A 15,950-nucleotide genomic window follows, 5' to 3' on the forward strand; every position below is an offset into this window, starting at 1 on the left:
CGCAGGTGCAACAGGAACTACTCCATCCCCTACCACCGCTGCAGCTACAACAGGAACTACTGCCGCAGCTGCGACAGGAACTACTGCCGCAATTGCCACAGGAACTACTCCATCCCCTACCACCGTCACAGCTGCAACAGGAACTACTGCCGCAGCTGCAACAGGAACTACTGCCACAATTGCAACAGGAACTAACTCATCCCCTACCACCGCAGCTGCAACAGGAACTACCACCGCAGCTGCGACAGGAACTACTGCCGCAGCTGCAACAGGAACTACTGCCGCAATTGCAACAGGAACTACTCCATCCCTTACCACCGCCGCAGCTGCAACAGGAACTACTGCCGCAGCTGCAACAGGAACTACTGCCACAACTGCAACAGGAACTACTGCCACAGCTGCAACAGGAACTACTGCTGTAACTGCAACAGGAACTACTGCCACAATTACAACAGGAACTACTGCCGCAATTGCAACAGGAACTACATCATCCCCTACCACCGCAGCTGCAACAGGAACTACTCCATCCCTTACCACCGCCGCAGCTGCAACAGGAACTACTGCCGCAGCTGCGACAGGAACTACTGCCGCAATTGCAACAGGAACTACTCCATCCCCTACCACCGCCGCAGCTGCAACAGGAACTACTGCCACAATATCAACAGGAACTAACTCATCCCCTACCACCGCAGCTGCAACAGGAACTACTCCATCCCCCGCCACCGCCGCAGCTGCAACAGGAACTACTGCTGCAGCTGCAACAGGAACTACTGCCACAGCTGCAACAGGAACTACTGCCGCAATTGCAACAGGAACTACCTCATCCCCTACCATCGCAGCTGCAACAGGAACTACTCCATCCCTTACCACCGCCGCAGCTGCAACAGGAACTACTGCTACAACTGCAACAGGAACTACTGCTGCAGCAGCAACAGGAACTACTGCAGCAATTGCAACAGGAACAACTTCATCCCCTACCACCGCAGCAGCTTCAACAGGAACTACTGCTGCAATTGCAACAGGAACTACCTCATCCCCTACCACCGCAGCTGCAACAGGAACTACTGCCGCAGCTGCAACAGGAACTACTGCCGCAGCTGCGACAGGAACTACTGCCGCAATTGCAACAGGAACTACTCCATCCCCTACCACCGCCGCAGCTGCAACAGGAACTACTGCCACAATATCAACAGGAACTAACTCATCCCCTACCACCGCAGCTGCAACAGGAACTACTCCATCCCCCGCCACCGCCGCAGCTGCAACAGGAACTACTGCTGCAGCTGCAACAGGAACTACTGCCACAGCTGCAACAGGAACTACTGCCGCAATTGCAACAGGAACTACCTCATCCCCTACCATCGCAGCTGCAACAGGAACTACTCCATCCCTTACCACCGCCGCAGCTGCAACAGGAACTACTGCTACAACTGCAACAGGAACTACTGCTGCAGCAGCAACAGGAACTACTGCAGCAATTGCAACAGGAACAACTTCATCCCCTACCACCGCAGCAGCTTCAACAGGAACTACTGCTGCAATTGCAACAGGAACTACCTCATCCCCTACCACCGCAGCTGCAACAGGAACTACTGCCGCAGCTGCAACAGGAACTACTGCCGCAGCTGCAACAGGAACTACTGCCGCAATTGCAACAGGAACTACTCCATCCCCTACCACCGCTGCAGCTGCAACAGGAACTACTGCCGCAACTGCAATAGGAACTACTCCATCCCCTACCACCGCTGCAGCTGCAACAGGAACTACTGCCGCAACTGCAACAGGAACTACTGCCGCAATTGCAACAGGAACTACCTCATCCCCTACCACCGCAGCTGCAACAGGAACTACTCCATCTCCTACCACCACCGCAGCTGCAACAGGAACTACTGCCGCAACTGCAACAGGAACTACTGCCGCAGCTGCAACAGGAACTACTGCTGCAACTACAACAGGAACTACTGCCGCAATTGCAACAGGAAGTAACTCATCCCCTATCACCGCAGCTGCAACAGGAACTACTCCATCCCCTACCACCGCCGCAGCTGCAACAGGAACTACTGCCGCAGCTGCAACAGGAACTACTGCTGAAACTACAACAGGAACTACTGCCACAACTGCAACAGGAACTACTGCCGCAGCTGCAACAGGAACTACTGCCACAACTGCAACAGGAACTACTGCCGCATCTGCAGGAACTACTGCCGCAACTGCAACAGGAACTACTGCTGCAATTGCAACAGGAACTACTGCTGCAATTGCAACAGGAACTACTGCTGCAATTGCAACAGGAACTACCTCATCCTCTACCACCGCAGCTGCAACAGGAACTACTCCATCCCCTACCACCGCACCAGCTGCAACAGGAACTACTGCCACAGCTGCAACAGGAACTACTGCTGCAGCTGCAACAGGAACTACTGCCACAACTGCAACAGGAACTACTGCCGCAATTGCAACAGGAACAACTTCATCCCCTACCACCGCAGCTGCAACAGGAACTACTCCATCCCCTACCGCGGGAAGTACGCCATCCCCTACCACCACAGCTGCAGCTACAACTATTCCATCCCTTACCACAACAGCTGCAGCTATAACTACTCCATCCACGATCACCACAACTGCAGCGGGAAGTACGCCATCACTTATCACCACAACTGCAGCAGGAACTACCCCATCCCCGACCACCACAACTCCAGCGGAAACTACGACATTACCGATCACAACAACTGCAGAGGGAACTACGCCATCCCCGATCACAACAACTGCAGTGGGAACTACACCATCCCCTACTATCACCACAACTGCAACGGAAACTAGGCTATCCCCGATCATCACAACTGCAGAGGGAACTACGCCATCCCCAATCACAACAACTGCAGAGGAAACTACGCAATCCCCTATCACAACAACTGCGGTGGGAACTACGCCATCCCTTACCACTACAACTGCAACGGAAACTACGCTATCCCCGATCATCACAACTACAGAGGGAACTACGCCATCCCAGATTACAACAACTGCAGAGGGAACTACGCCATCCCTGATCACAACAACTGCAGTGGGAACTACACCATCCCCTACCACCTCAACTGCAACGGAAACTACGCCATCCCTGATCACCACAACTGCAACGAAAACTACGCTATCCCCGATCATCACAACTGCAGAGGGAACTACGCCATCCCTTACCACCACAACTGCAACGGAAACTACGCCATCCCCGATCATCACAACTGCAGAGGTAACTACGCCATCCCCGATCACAACAACTGCAGAGGGAACTACGCCATCCCTGATCACAACAACTGCAGTGGGAACTACACCATCCCCTACCACCACAACTACAACGGAAACTACGCCATCCCTGATCACAACAACTGCAGAGGGAACTACGCCATCCCTGATCACAACAACTGCAGAGGGAACTACGCCATCCCCGATCACAACAACTGCAGAGGGAACTACGCCATCCCCTATCACAACTGCAGAGGGAACTACGCCATCCCCGATCACAACAACTACAGAGGGAACTACGCCATCCCTGATGACCACAACGGCGGTGGGAACTACACCAGGCACCACAACCTCACCACTAACATATGCAACACCACTGCAAAACACCACACCCAAAACTACCAAACCTTCAATCACCTCAACTACTGGAACAACAATAACCCAAGGTATGTGATTCTCTGGTTTTATTTCTTTTTCATTTTTTCTTTCACTCCCTTGGCTCTAATGCAGAATTCTTCTTTGAACAGTTTCACCTAGGAGATGCTATAAAAACGTTGATCTATGTCATAGAAAGGGGTCATACAAAATTCATTCCAAGTTTCACTTATAATGACTTGACCCCCAGTCTATTGCTTGTTAATAAAAGTATTCAAAAGAGTTGATTGATTATTTATTTTAGCATTAAAGCCCATTTTACAAGTAATTTCTCCTCATTTGTCTTCTTCACCCTTTAAAATTAGTAAAGTGGGATTTTTTTATTAATTTCCAAATGTGAATCCCTGCAGGCTTGACATCACTAGCACATCTACAGATGAAGATAACTTCCTTTGGCGAAGTCAGCAATGCGACCCTCATCGAAAACATTAAACAGGTTTGTAAAACAGAATGACTTAATACCTTTGTTATATATTATTTTTAAAAAGCAATTTATAGAAAATAAGATAAGTCTAATATTTATTGTTTCCTTTCCATTTTAGTTTTTTAAAGACCAGCTTCTGAATGGAACAGCCCACACAGTGACCGTGACAAGCATTCAAAGGATTAACGTAACCCCATAAAAGCTTAATTTGGACAGAAATAGTCAAAGGTGAATGTATGAAGATAGCAATTTAAGGTTATGCTGGTGTTGTCAATTTAACATAATCTAAAGGGGCACTTAACCTAAAAGTTTTCATCATATTTGGAAAGAAATGTTTCTTTTGAGTTTTTCCAATTATCTTAGAAGAACATATCACATGTCACTGTACTCCACCGTGCTTAAGTGAGCTACAGCAAATATCTCCCAATCAGCAGATGTTCCTGGGTGGTGTTTTTGAGTAAGCCATCCCTTTTTTGCCTGTTGATAATTATTTTTGTCAAATGAAATCTGAAAAAACTTAGCCAATGTTAAAACTCATTTTCATTCACCTCTATTCCTCAAACAGTATTTTTAAGTACAAAAATACATTGTAGTTCCCAGAATTGTGAATAATGGAGTACAATGGGAAACGCAAAGTAAGCAATCTGAGCTGTCAACGAGGTGTTTAAGAGCTGCTCTCAGCAGCCTGCTGTTACCGCCCAGAATGTTACTAGGACATTTGCTTCTAATGAATGTGAATCTTTTTGGTCATATTTAATCACTTATACTAGCACTACCTGTTTGTTGCATGGACGATTTCGATTATAAAACAGCTCATTTAAATATTTTAGTACAGATTTCTTATCCTTTTGTTGAAAACATGCAACAAAATGTTTTTAATTTTGTCACCTGTACATATCATATATTGCTGATCTTAACTATTTTTCAAATTATTTTTTTACTTATATTCTTACTTATTTTCTTAATGCACACGTCATTTTTAAAAATGACTGTTCAGTGTGATGCTTTGTTTTCATTCTCAGCCAATCCTTTGTAGAGGTTTAAATTTAGGGTTACATTTGACACTGCATTTACAAGATTAGCAGGTATGTTGTTTATCTTTATTAGTATTTTTTATTAAGGGACATAGCTATTTAAAGTGCTTATTCCTGGTGTTATTTTCTGTGTTGTTTAATAAACCAATCTAAAAGAAAATTAATTTTTCACCATTTTATTTCAAAGCACATACTGTACAATTAATTATAGGTATAACATTTATTGTCGAGATCCACCTTAAAATGGGAAAAAAAGGATTATATCTCGTGGAAATTTTGCAATTGAGCTAATAAAATATTTAGCCAGTATATCAAATTGCAGATATCAGCAGATACACAGTGCAAGATGTGAAATTAAGTAAGTAATTAGAGTAGTTCTGAAAATGTATGTGTGTGTTGGAGGTGCATTACCGTTGAACTGGTTTTTACAGTGTGTTGGAACAATAATAACAATAATTATAATAACAATAATGATAACAATGTATACACTTATCTTAGAGAATTCCCTTCTACTCTTCTAAAATACATTAATACATATTATTTCCATGACACACAAGAACTTATTTGCATAGCTGCTATTATACACCTGATTCTGTGCAACTTCTGAAATGAAAACAACTTAAACAATGTAAAAATTGTTCTACGCTCCCAAGTCAGATCCCACAATTTAGTAACAACTGCAACAAAGTGCTCATAGACCATCCCTTTAAAACCTAACTGTGGCTTTCTTTGCAGTCATATTGTTAATGTAATATCCTGTAGAAACCTCCTATTTCCACAAAGTTAACTTCAGCGGGAGGTGAGGTACTGGGGAGGGCTTCCACTTTATAAACCTGCCATCACTTCAGTGCAGCTGTTCTCTCCATCGCTCTTTGTCTTGAAACGTGTAAAGCCGACGGCCTCGTGCACAGCTCTGCTCAGCAGCAGCAACAGGTCAGCAGCTCCTGTCACTCCCCTCGGCAGGAAGAGCTCCAGCGCGCAGGTGGAGGCGTGGGGAAGGCGCACAGTTGATATGCCCTCTTCCTGGAAAATGTATTCAAAGCAAAGGGAGCTGTTACATGAAGACTTTTGTCTCAAGACAGAATAAAAGACACATTCATTTTTGAAACAGTGTACTAAGCTAGTTTATACTGGAGGGTAGTCATTAAAAGTCTCTTTGAACCCGATAACATACAATATGACCCTCTAAATGAGTTGAACATCCAATAAACAGTTTTTTTTGTAATAATCTTCACAACAATATTACAAAAACATTTATATTTAATTTTATATTACTGCATTTAATTTAATTGCCTTTTATGTGATGTCATCATTTTAGTATTTTTAGATACACTTCTATATACTTTGTACTCTTATAGGTTTTAATATAATGTCAGTGTTGTGTTTGCAGCTTGTTGCACTGCCCCAGGTGAGGGGGAAAAAATCAAATAAAGCAGGTTTAAGTATAGTATTTGATAAAGCAGATCGATATAGTGTCTCTACTTTTGATGAATAAGTGAGATTTCGGTATCACTATGAAGTGGGCACCATTCTCAGGGCTTATTCACATTATCAAGACTCGTTCTGATCTGATAAATACCAACCTGTGAGTAAAAACACAGAGAGATCAATCTGGGAAACCCAAGAGAAGGCAGATGATCAGCTCCGGTGATGAAGGTAAGGAGGTCTTCAAAGGAAAAATCTGCCTGCGCATCTGATATGAATAAGATAAGAAGGAATTAGTTTAAATGTTTTTACAATACAAATCTGATAAAATAATTTTTATACTTTTATGGAGCCTTTGCATTCTCCACACCCATCCTTTCATTCTTACCGCTGACCAAGGTCAGGACTGTTTCCCAGTGCCCAGCTGTCACCTCCTCAGCCGCCCTCAGCTGGCTGTCTGGATGGCTGTAGCAGACAGGGAAGAGCTGTTTGAACTCCTCCAAGGTGAGCGGCTGCTGCTGTGTGCTTGTCATCACTGGTACGAACACCTCTGAATGGGACTGCACCATGTCCCACAATCCACCACAGCTGTTCATTCCCTCTGTAAACTGGGAGATCATACTAGCCACCCTGAAGGACAGCAGAGTGATTGAGTGTAGTTCTCGTTGTCTCAGAGAAGATGAATTTGTGTTAAATGATGTCTGTTTGTTAAATCTTAAATTACTAAACAAAGAAGTTGAAGAATGAGGCAGCATGTTTAGTTAGAGTCAAGTGAAACAGAAAATAAAAAAGCTGCTATTTGACTGGTATTGCAGTGATCCACAACTGATGCATAAATGTTATCAGTGTATACACGTTTGAGTGTTATCAGTGTACACAGTTCATGTTTATGTATGTCCTACCTGTGGTAGACGAGGTGTTTGACCAGGCGGATGTAGAACGCAGGTATTTCATCAGGACGGGCTGAATAGATTTGAGGGATCCCACAACTCGACATCCAGTCACACACACTGGGAGACAGCAGCTTCACATCAGTGCAACTTTGCAACTACAAGAAGAGCAGAAGTGTGGTATTTGTATGTGTATGCACAGTTAATAGTGTCTTAAGATGTAAATACAAGTATGCGTGTGTGTGTGTGTGTTTTTTTTTTTTTTTTTACCTGTTGCAGTTGGATCTGAACTTCTGTGTCAACAATGTCTCTCCAACTGATGTCCTCCAAAGATGGATCGTGGCCACACATCAGCTGTTAATACATAAATACAACACAGTGAGAAACAACAGTACATGCACAATTCAGCTTATTTCTGCATTTTTGCCATCTTTAAATAAACAGGAGGCCATTCCGAGAAAGAGAACCCAGGAAAAGATGCCACATCTCAAGAAATGTTTCTAACATTGCCTCCCAGAAGTGTTATGCCCCCAGCATGGTAACAAATTAGGCCATTTGATAGGCCTTTCCTGGAAAATATGTTTTGGAGTTATGCATGTCATGAGCAGCAGTGGCTGAGAAAAGGAAACGCTTACAGAAACTCAAACTTTAACAAACAACAAAGAAGTAGGAGGTTAAGTGCAGAAACACCACTCCATTCAGACATACTCTTCCATTCCTCAAAGTCAATAAAAATTCATTGAAATCATGATGGCTGTTATATATTATGTAATTCTATATTATAGGAATACACTTTCTCTGCTCATTTTACCATTTTAAAAGGTCAATCTCCAATTTATTAATAACTGCCATAATATTTATGAATTAAATGAATGATTTGTGGTTCAAAATTTGTTCTAGAGACTCATTATGAGCAGTACTGTATGTGAGGGTTAAAGAAACATGTCTAAGCATCTAGAAGAGTGACTCATTGTGGACCACCTGGTAGAGTGCAGGGTGTAGACAACGAGGTCCCGGCCCACCATGAGCCAGCGACCAGCCAATCAGAACACCTGCTTCGTAATATTTCCCATCTTCAAGAGCTGTGAGGTCATAGGTCAAAAACAGGCGTCCTGGATGACCCTCGAAGACAGAACTTTGCTGCAGCTCCAGCAGAGTCAACCTGTGTGAGAAGACATTAGAAATTTATGATTTAGATTTAGAGATCTGTTGTAGAGTACTATAATACATTTTGAACGTGTCAACAGTTTATTAGGAGAAATCTGATAATCAATTGATCGACTAAAGTCTTCAAAATGTTACTTTTTTGGCTTTCCTGTGCTTTATAAGTGAAAATTAAATATTTTGCGTTTATGGCGGTTTCTTTGAATAACATTAGTAATTTGAATAAGTCTCTGAGAAATTGTGGTTGGTATTAGACGGATTAAATTAAATCAGTGTACAGTATCTATTATCGACAAAACAATAGTATTTTTTGAGTGTATGATATTTTGGCACGACATGTCATTTCTCCATCAAATTATGAAAATATCTGTTTGAAGCCCATATTTGTGTATCGGGAATGTATAAATGCTGAATTTATATTATAACTAAATGTTATAATAAGATATAATTCAAATATTATTTAAAAAATTGGCCATTAGAGATGATTTGTATGTTTCTATGCATCTAAAACTGTATTATCACCATTCATAAAGCCTATAGACTAAACTTTGAAACACATGGAGATAATCTTATTCAAAACTCCACTGAATTAATGTGATGATTGTGAATAATGAAGTATGAAAAACCAGAGAATGTCACAGTTCTGTTCATACTTCAAAGTTTTGTGTAGCAGCCTTGATTGAAATCACCAGTATAAATACAGAAACCATCATAACCTGAAGAACTCTCTGAGCGGCCCCTCGTGCCCGTCGGCCTCCTCTTCACTGAATGAGATGACGGGTGTCCTCCTGAAGCAGAAGCCCCGCCTCCTCACCACCTTCAGAGCGCTCTGCAGCAGATCTCTCCTCCTCACCTGGATATGAGTCTCTACATCTCGATCCACGTTCTCTTGTCTAAAACGCCTCAGGATGGTGTCCAGATCTAACGTGGCCTGCACACCAGAAACACATGTTTAACAGCTGAGGAAATGGTGTCCTCTCTGTCTGTGACTACAATATTGACTAATCCATAATTATAGGATTTCTTGCACTAATCAAAAGTTTGATTTAAATTATAATTTGGTCAAATTGTTTCCTCAGTTTTATCATCTATCCACAGATGAAGGCAATCACTCAGTTTCTCAGATCCAGTGTTTATTGAATACCATGATTTAAAAGTCATGACTCATGGTGCTGAAGCTGTATATTATACAATACTTCCTTCAACTTTTCAAAAAAATTACTAATTGAGTCTGACAAAACACAGCAAACTTATTAACTCAGACAAGGAAATCATGGTTAACTTATTAACTTGAGATGGATTTTCAATGACAAACCAATAAGCTTTCATGTTAAAAACACTTATACACACATTTAGATTAAAAAAAACAAACAATGTTGTTTGTATTTTGTAAGCAGGTATAATTTTACCCCAGGTGATGGCGGTTTAAGTCTCACTGTGCAGAAAGTGAAATAAACTCACCTCCTCTGTGTTCCTGTGAACCTGAACCTGAGTCTGTTTTCTGCCCTCTTTTTGGCATTTCTCTGTGTTGGCAACCAGACAAATCTCCTTCCTGAAGAGAGGTAATTCAGTGGTTTACAAATCATTAATTTTTTAATGTTTCTTGGTCGAGGGGGAAAAAGCCTCCAAAACTGGCTACGCTTCCTGCTTTCTTACCTGCCCATCACAGGTGTCTCACTTGCTGTCTGCTTGGATTCTGCCTGTAAGAAAAGGTTTCATTTTTGGATTTAAAGGCCACACAGGTTCAGATTTTCAGATATAGATCAAAGTGCAAAAGTGTATACAATGTTTCAACTGTATCCACTTAAATTAATGTAATACATTCATTTCAAAATGAATGGATTAACATAAAGTTAATCCAACATCTTTTATTATAGATTTGAATGTTTATAAATGTGCCTTTCCTACTGTGATGTGTCACAATATCTTCTGTGAAAAAGGCCTGTTGCATTTCTTTCATGCAATACATTTTAAAAGCACCATCCATCTTATATGTGCAACCTGCACAGTGTATTAAAAAAAAAAGGAGAACAAAAGTAGATCGAAGCTCAGCAAGCCCCTAGAGAGTCAGTGAACTCAGTCTTTAAATTGATAGTTTATGAGTGGAACAAAAAGCTGATGGAATTTGAAAGAGACTCCCGTATTTGTTTGAAAGTAAAAGTTTAATAATCTTAGTTATTAAAAGGTTTTTTCAGAGACAAAAACCTCCACTATCAACCAGTCTATCATGCAAAATGTGTTTATAAAGCACAATTCGTAGAAGGGGAGTAATATAAAGATCTTCACATGAAATACATAAAAATCAAGAGAAAAAAATAAAACAGAATGAAAAATACAGAGGTCATGAATAATGATTAAAAAAACATAAAAAAAATGAATATTAAATTAAAAACAATTTGAAAAGCTAAATTAAAAAGTTGTTGCTGTTTTCTTTAAAAGAACACTCTTGAGGTTGCCTTCATGATGTTTACTGTAGGCTGACCTACAATTTAGGGGCACAGCTGAAAAAAGCTGCATTACCAATATTTTTTAAATGAGCAGGCTGAGTCTTTCCAATAATGACCTTGCCATAAAAAAGTCAAGCTGGAAAGAGAAATAAAGTAGGCAGATAAGTGAACCTCTGTGGTTTACCTGTGGATAGTCCTGGTGGCTGAGGATATACAAAGCACCATGTTCAGCGATCCTGAGGAGCTGCTCTCCGGTCCAGCCCTCGGCAGGGGGGTCTGGGACAATCAGCACCCTGGAACCGGGCACACACTGCAAACCATACACAAACACAATATAAATATACCAAAATATGGAAGAAAACAAAAAGGAGTTTGCCACCAGAATTCCTTGAATCAAGCTAACAGGATTTTGTTTGGATGAAAAAATGGATGAGAAGATTATTACAGCCCGAGTTCAGTCATTTTACATATATGAAACTACCAGAAGGGGAAGTATCATTATCATTACATGTGTTTTCAGGATAACAAGCTGATCTGTGCTTGTTATCATAGATTTCTAAGGGGATAATATGAAATTTAACCTTATAATATTAGCCAAGACTTTTACCTTGTGGCAAAGTAAACGTGATCCAAAATGTAATCTAATTTTTTAACCTAAATAATGAATTCTTTGACCTTTAGAGAAATAAATAACTGGTGAAATGTACTCATGCTAAAGTCAAACACAAAGGCAAAATAAATACACCACACACACCTGTAAATATGTGAAGGAAAACCTTTGTCCATTATGTCTGATATATCGCCCCCGGAAAAGCGCCAACAGCCGACTCTCCACCTGATTGGCTGACCAGCCATAATCAATAGTGATGCGAGCAGTCAGTCCCATGGCCGACAGAGTGGATCGTTCTTTAGCACGTGGAACAATGTGTCTGTAAGGAAAGAAAAAAATGTTTACTTTCATGGTATGTTTATGGATTTATTGGATAATCAGATATCAACATCAGCAACTAATGATTATGTCACCAGCATGTTTTGAAAGACCAGAAAGCCGCTATGTCCACAATCAGACTGATGTGATCATCACTTTAGAAAGGAAACCAAACTCTCTGAAATGTGAACAACGGTTCAACAAGAATATGTTTTGCAATGGTGGCACTGAGCCCAGAATGTAAGGAATTCAACATATAGAAAGCATAAATGTTCAGAAAAGTTCATAGCAGTCTAACTAACAATTAGTTGAATTGTATCACTATAGAGGAAAAGTCGGAAGGGAGAGGGGGTCATAACAAACATTAACTATTGATCCTTTTAGGACCATGAATATGCACAGTAAATTTCATGGTGAAACTGACTATTGAACCACTGAGCTCGTCAATTCTGACTAATAGTGGAGCTACTCGAGAAAAGGCTCACAAAATATTAAAGATGCCCTCTAGATATGTTTCAAATTATATAAAATACTCTGCTATGAAGAATACATTTTGTCAATGTGGTTTTTCTACAAAAATTGTAAATACAATCACGCTTTTAAAGTAATAAAAATTGCATTTATTCTTTCCTCCTCATTGAAAAATCAAGAATCTAAGAATATGAAAACATTTTTCAGTTCATAAGTTTAACTTCCATATTAGAGTTTGGGTGAGCACAGATAAACCTCCCACTTTATAAATCTTTACGTTAAACTCTTCACATACATCTGCGGCACAGTGAAGCTCAAACATCTAAGTGAAGGAACACAAAGTTAAACACATTTTTCAGTAAAGAGAGACTTTAGGAGTCATACAATGTGTTAAAATGTGTATCCAATCTCAGTCTTCTAATCGACTGCAGTACACACGCAGTCTCACCTCTCCAGTTGTAGGCAGTATCCTCTTGGTAGACAGACCACATCTTTGACCACCAGGCCCGTCTTGTGCGGAGTCAGTCTCTTCCATTTGAGATGGTTAGCTTTGTTTGGGGAGGCTGTCTGAGATGGCTGAAACACACAGTACAAAATATTAAACACATACAGATTGATTTGATGGATCCACAGCACAGAGTGACTGATGACTAAACTGACTGATGTGACAGAAAAAACGTAGCTTCATACACATACACAAAATATCACTACGTCATATCTGTTCCTGACACATCACACCTAAACATGAGTTCCTGCACAATGTCACACCTCATTTGACCCACATGTGTAGCGTCCTTTTCAATGTAATGCTAGTCTCACTGTATGCACAATCACTTGTTATGTTTTGTCTTGCTTCACTTATATAATATAACAATGAAACAAAAAATACCCCAAAAATTGTACGATCAAACCTCTCCAAAATGAGAATTTGCAGCTTCTCCCTTTCTTAAATATTAATAAATGTATAAACTAATGCAACTGAAAGGTAACCTCTTTGGCTCTGGGTGTTTTAACATTTTGTATGCTAAACATCTAAGATAAAATAAAGGTAACATAGACCACATATGTTAACTGATTAGATGTTTGAGTTTAAATCTGTTATTTATTTATTTTTACACATGAGTTTGGCATTTTAACATTGTGTCCATCTATTGAGCTCTAATCCTATGAGCCTGGTCGCTGACATACACAACACACACTGACAGATTGAATAGATTAAACACAGACAATACTGAAGGTAAAAGATTACTGTTGATTGATCCAGCCTGTCCCTTTGTTCTCAGCATTTGTGCACGACAGCGCTCTACTCAGGCTGAAACACCAAACCTGATCAAACCTGTATCATCCTATCAGGTTGCAAAGGAAATTCAGTGGTTACAATGATTATCTTTCAACCAGATGATATGGTTTCAGGCTCCCATGTTAGTATGCATCCACCTTGCTACAGTACAGGACCCAACAGTGAAATGTACTGTCATTCGCTGATCAAAAAATGACAAACATGCAGGCATTTAACATTTAAGCTATAAAGGAGAGTTACTTGGGTCATGATGGAAGGATGGTCTGACTTGATCTCCGCTCGCTCGCTCTCAGACACTCTGAGGGGAGGAAACGACTGATAGAGTGGTGATATAAGAAAGGGAAAAAAGAGAGTAAGAGGAAAATGTAATGCTGTTTTTCAATGCAACTCAATCTATGTTTGTTACTATCTACCAGCCCCCTTCACATCCCTCAGGCTGACTAACCTCCATTTCTATCTCTATGTCCTCCATGAAGCTCTGTGAAGGGACACTGGGATGGTGCTCAGGGTCTTCCTTGGTGGGGGAAGCTCTGTTGGACTTAGTCTGACGCCTGGGTTCAATTTGGACCTGTGGCTCCGGATCTTTCTCATAGTCAGGCACCAGAGGATGCTCCAGGTGTGTCTGGGTTCAAGAAGAGGAAAAGGATGAGGTTCATTGTGCATAAATGATCCCAAAAGTGACCAGTGGATGCTGCATGTACTTAAACAAGGCTTTCTCTCTAGGAGGATTTTAACTTGAGCAAACAAATGAAATCTAACTGACTTGAATAATGGTATATTACTTAAAATGGCAGCTACAAGGTTTTGATTATCTCTCTCTTTCTTTATATAAACGATCCAGGATACTGATGTTGATCCAGAAAGCTGCTGTTATAGTCCTGAGATCAAATCACACAAGTTCTCAAATCACTACATTAGTAGTCGTAATGTGAAAGAATTGACTTTATACAGTACTTTCCAGACCTCTCATATCAGCTGGTTTTGGCCTACTTGTGGTTCTTACAGTGAAACAGAGGAGCTGCTTTTAGCTTAACATTTGGAACAAACTACCTGAAGATCTCAGACTACAGACACTGCTGACTACTCTTGAATCTAAATTGACCCTTTAATCACATTTTCAAGCTGCCCTTGATCATTTTTAACCCTTATGTTGCTTTTTTTAATGCTAATTTGACTTTTTTAGGGAAATGAATCAACAGCCCCTAATCTCTAATTTTTACACTCACCATTCTTAATCAATTTCCTTGGCCTTAACTCTCAAATGTATTTAAAGTCACACATTGGTATGGATGTATCAGGGACAACGTTATTCTTCATGATCTGCAGAAAATGCTATATAACACCAAAGAGCAGTGTGAGGATCACCACATCTTACAGAAGACACACCTGGTAAAAGCTGTACTCTTCCTCGCTCGTCTGGGTTGAGATCACCATGCAGGGCTCCTCTGAAGAGAATGACTTCATCTCAATGTTTTCTGTAATGGCCAGCAGCGCTGCCTTCCTGTCTCTCAGCTTCATCCTCTCTGCTACAACAACAACCTGCTAATATCTGCTTGTATTCTTTTCTTTTTCCTCAGCTGATCCTACTTTGTTGTTCCTCTCCTTATCAGAACAATCTGTTTCACTCTTTCTTACCTAATTCCCCTTTTTTAAATTTCTGTCCTTTTTTAAAATTAAGATCACTGTCTTTGCTTCAGCCACAACTTTCTCCTTCTGTTTCTGACACCCTTTCCCTTTATTTTCCCTTATTTCTGAAGCTGGGCCTTCTTGTCCTTCTTTATTTTCATTCTTAGTGTGCTCATTTCCTCTCTACGCTCCTCTTAAAAACGGCTGGACTTCCAAATGTTCCTCAGGTGATGTGTGGTCTTACAAACATCTAAACAGCTCTCATTACCTCAAGCTGAGATCCATCAGAGTCTACAGCTCTGATTGGCTCAGAGTCGTGCTCTCGGACTGTGATTGGCTGTGTGGACAGGTCTGTCACTTTTATTGGTTGAGAGATTTGTTAAAAGTCTCTGGTTGGTCCAGTAGTCCTTTTAGAGGTACAGCATATTGGCCCTAAATATTTCAGTTGTTTCTTGGCATTCAAATTAATGAATCAAATTGCTTAGAAGAGTGTTTTTATAATCAGTGTTAAATAAAAAGTTTGAGTCAAGTCATTAATCAACCCTTCTTCACACATATTTTTTAGCCTA

At 40.8% G+C, this 15,950-nt stretch overlaps 1 protein-coding gene across 1 annotated transcript in view; it reads right to left on the reverse strand.

Moving 5' to 3' along the window:
• The window catches only part of ttc14 (tetratricopeptide repeat domain 14), a 103,593-nt gene that overhangs the window by 32,751 nt on the left and 54,892 nt on the right, over nt 1-15,950 (reverse strand). The window lies entirely within an intron of this gene.

The sequence above is a fragment of the Scomber scombrus genome, chromosome 8, assembly GCF_963691925.1.
Source record: "Scomber scombrus chromosome 8, fScoSco1.1, whole genome shotgun sequence".
In the NCBI taxonomy this organism is placed as follows: Eukaryota; Metazoa; Chordata; class Actinopteri; order Scombriformes; family Scombridae; genus Scomber; species Scomber scombrus.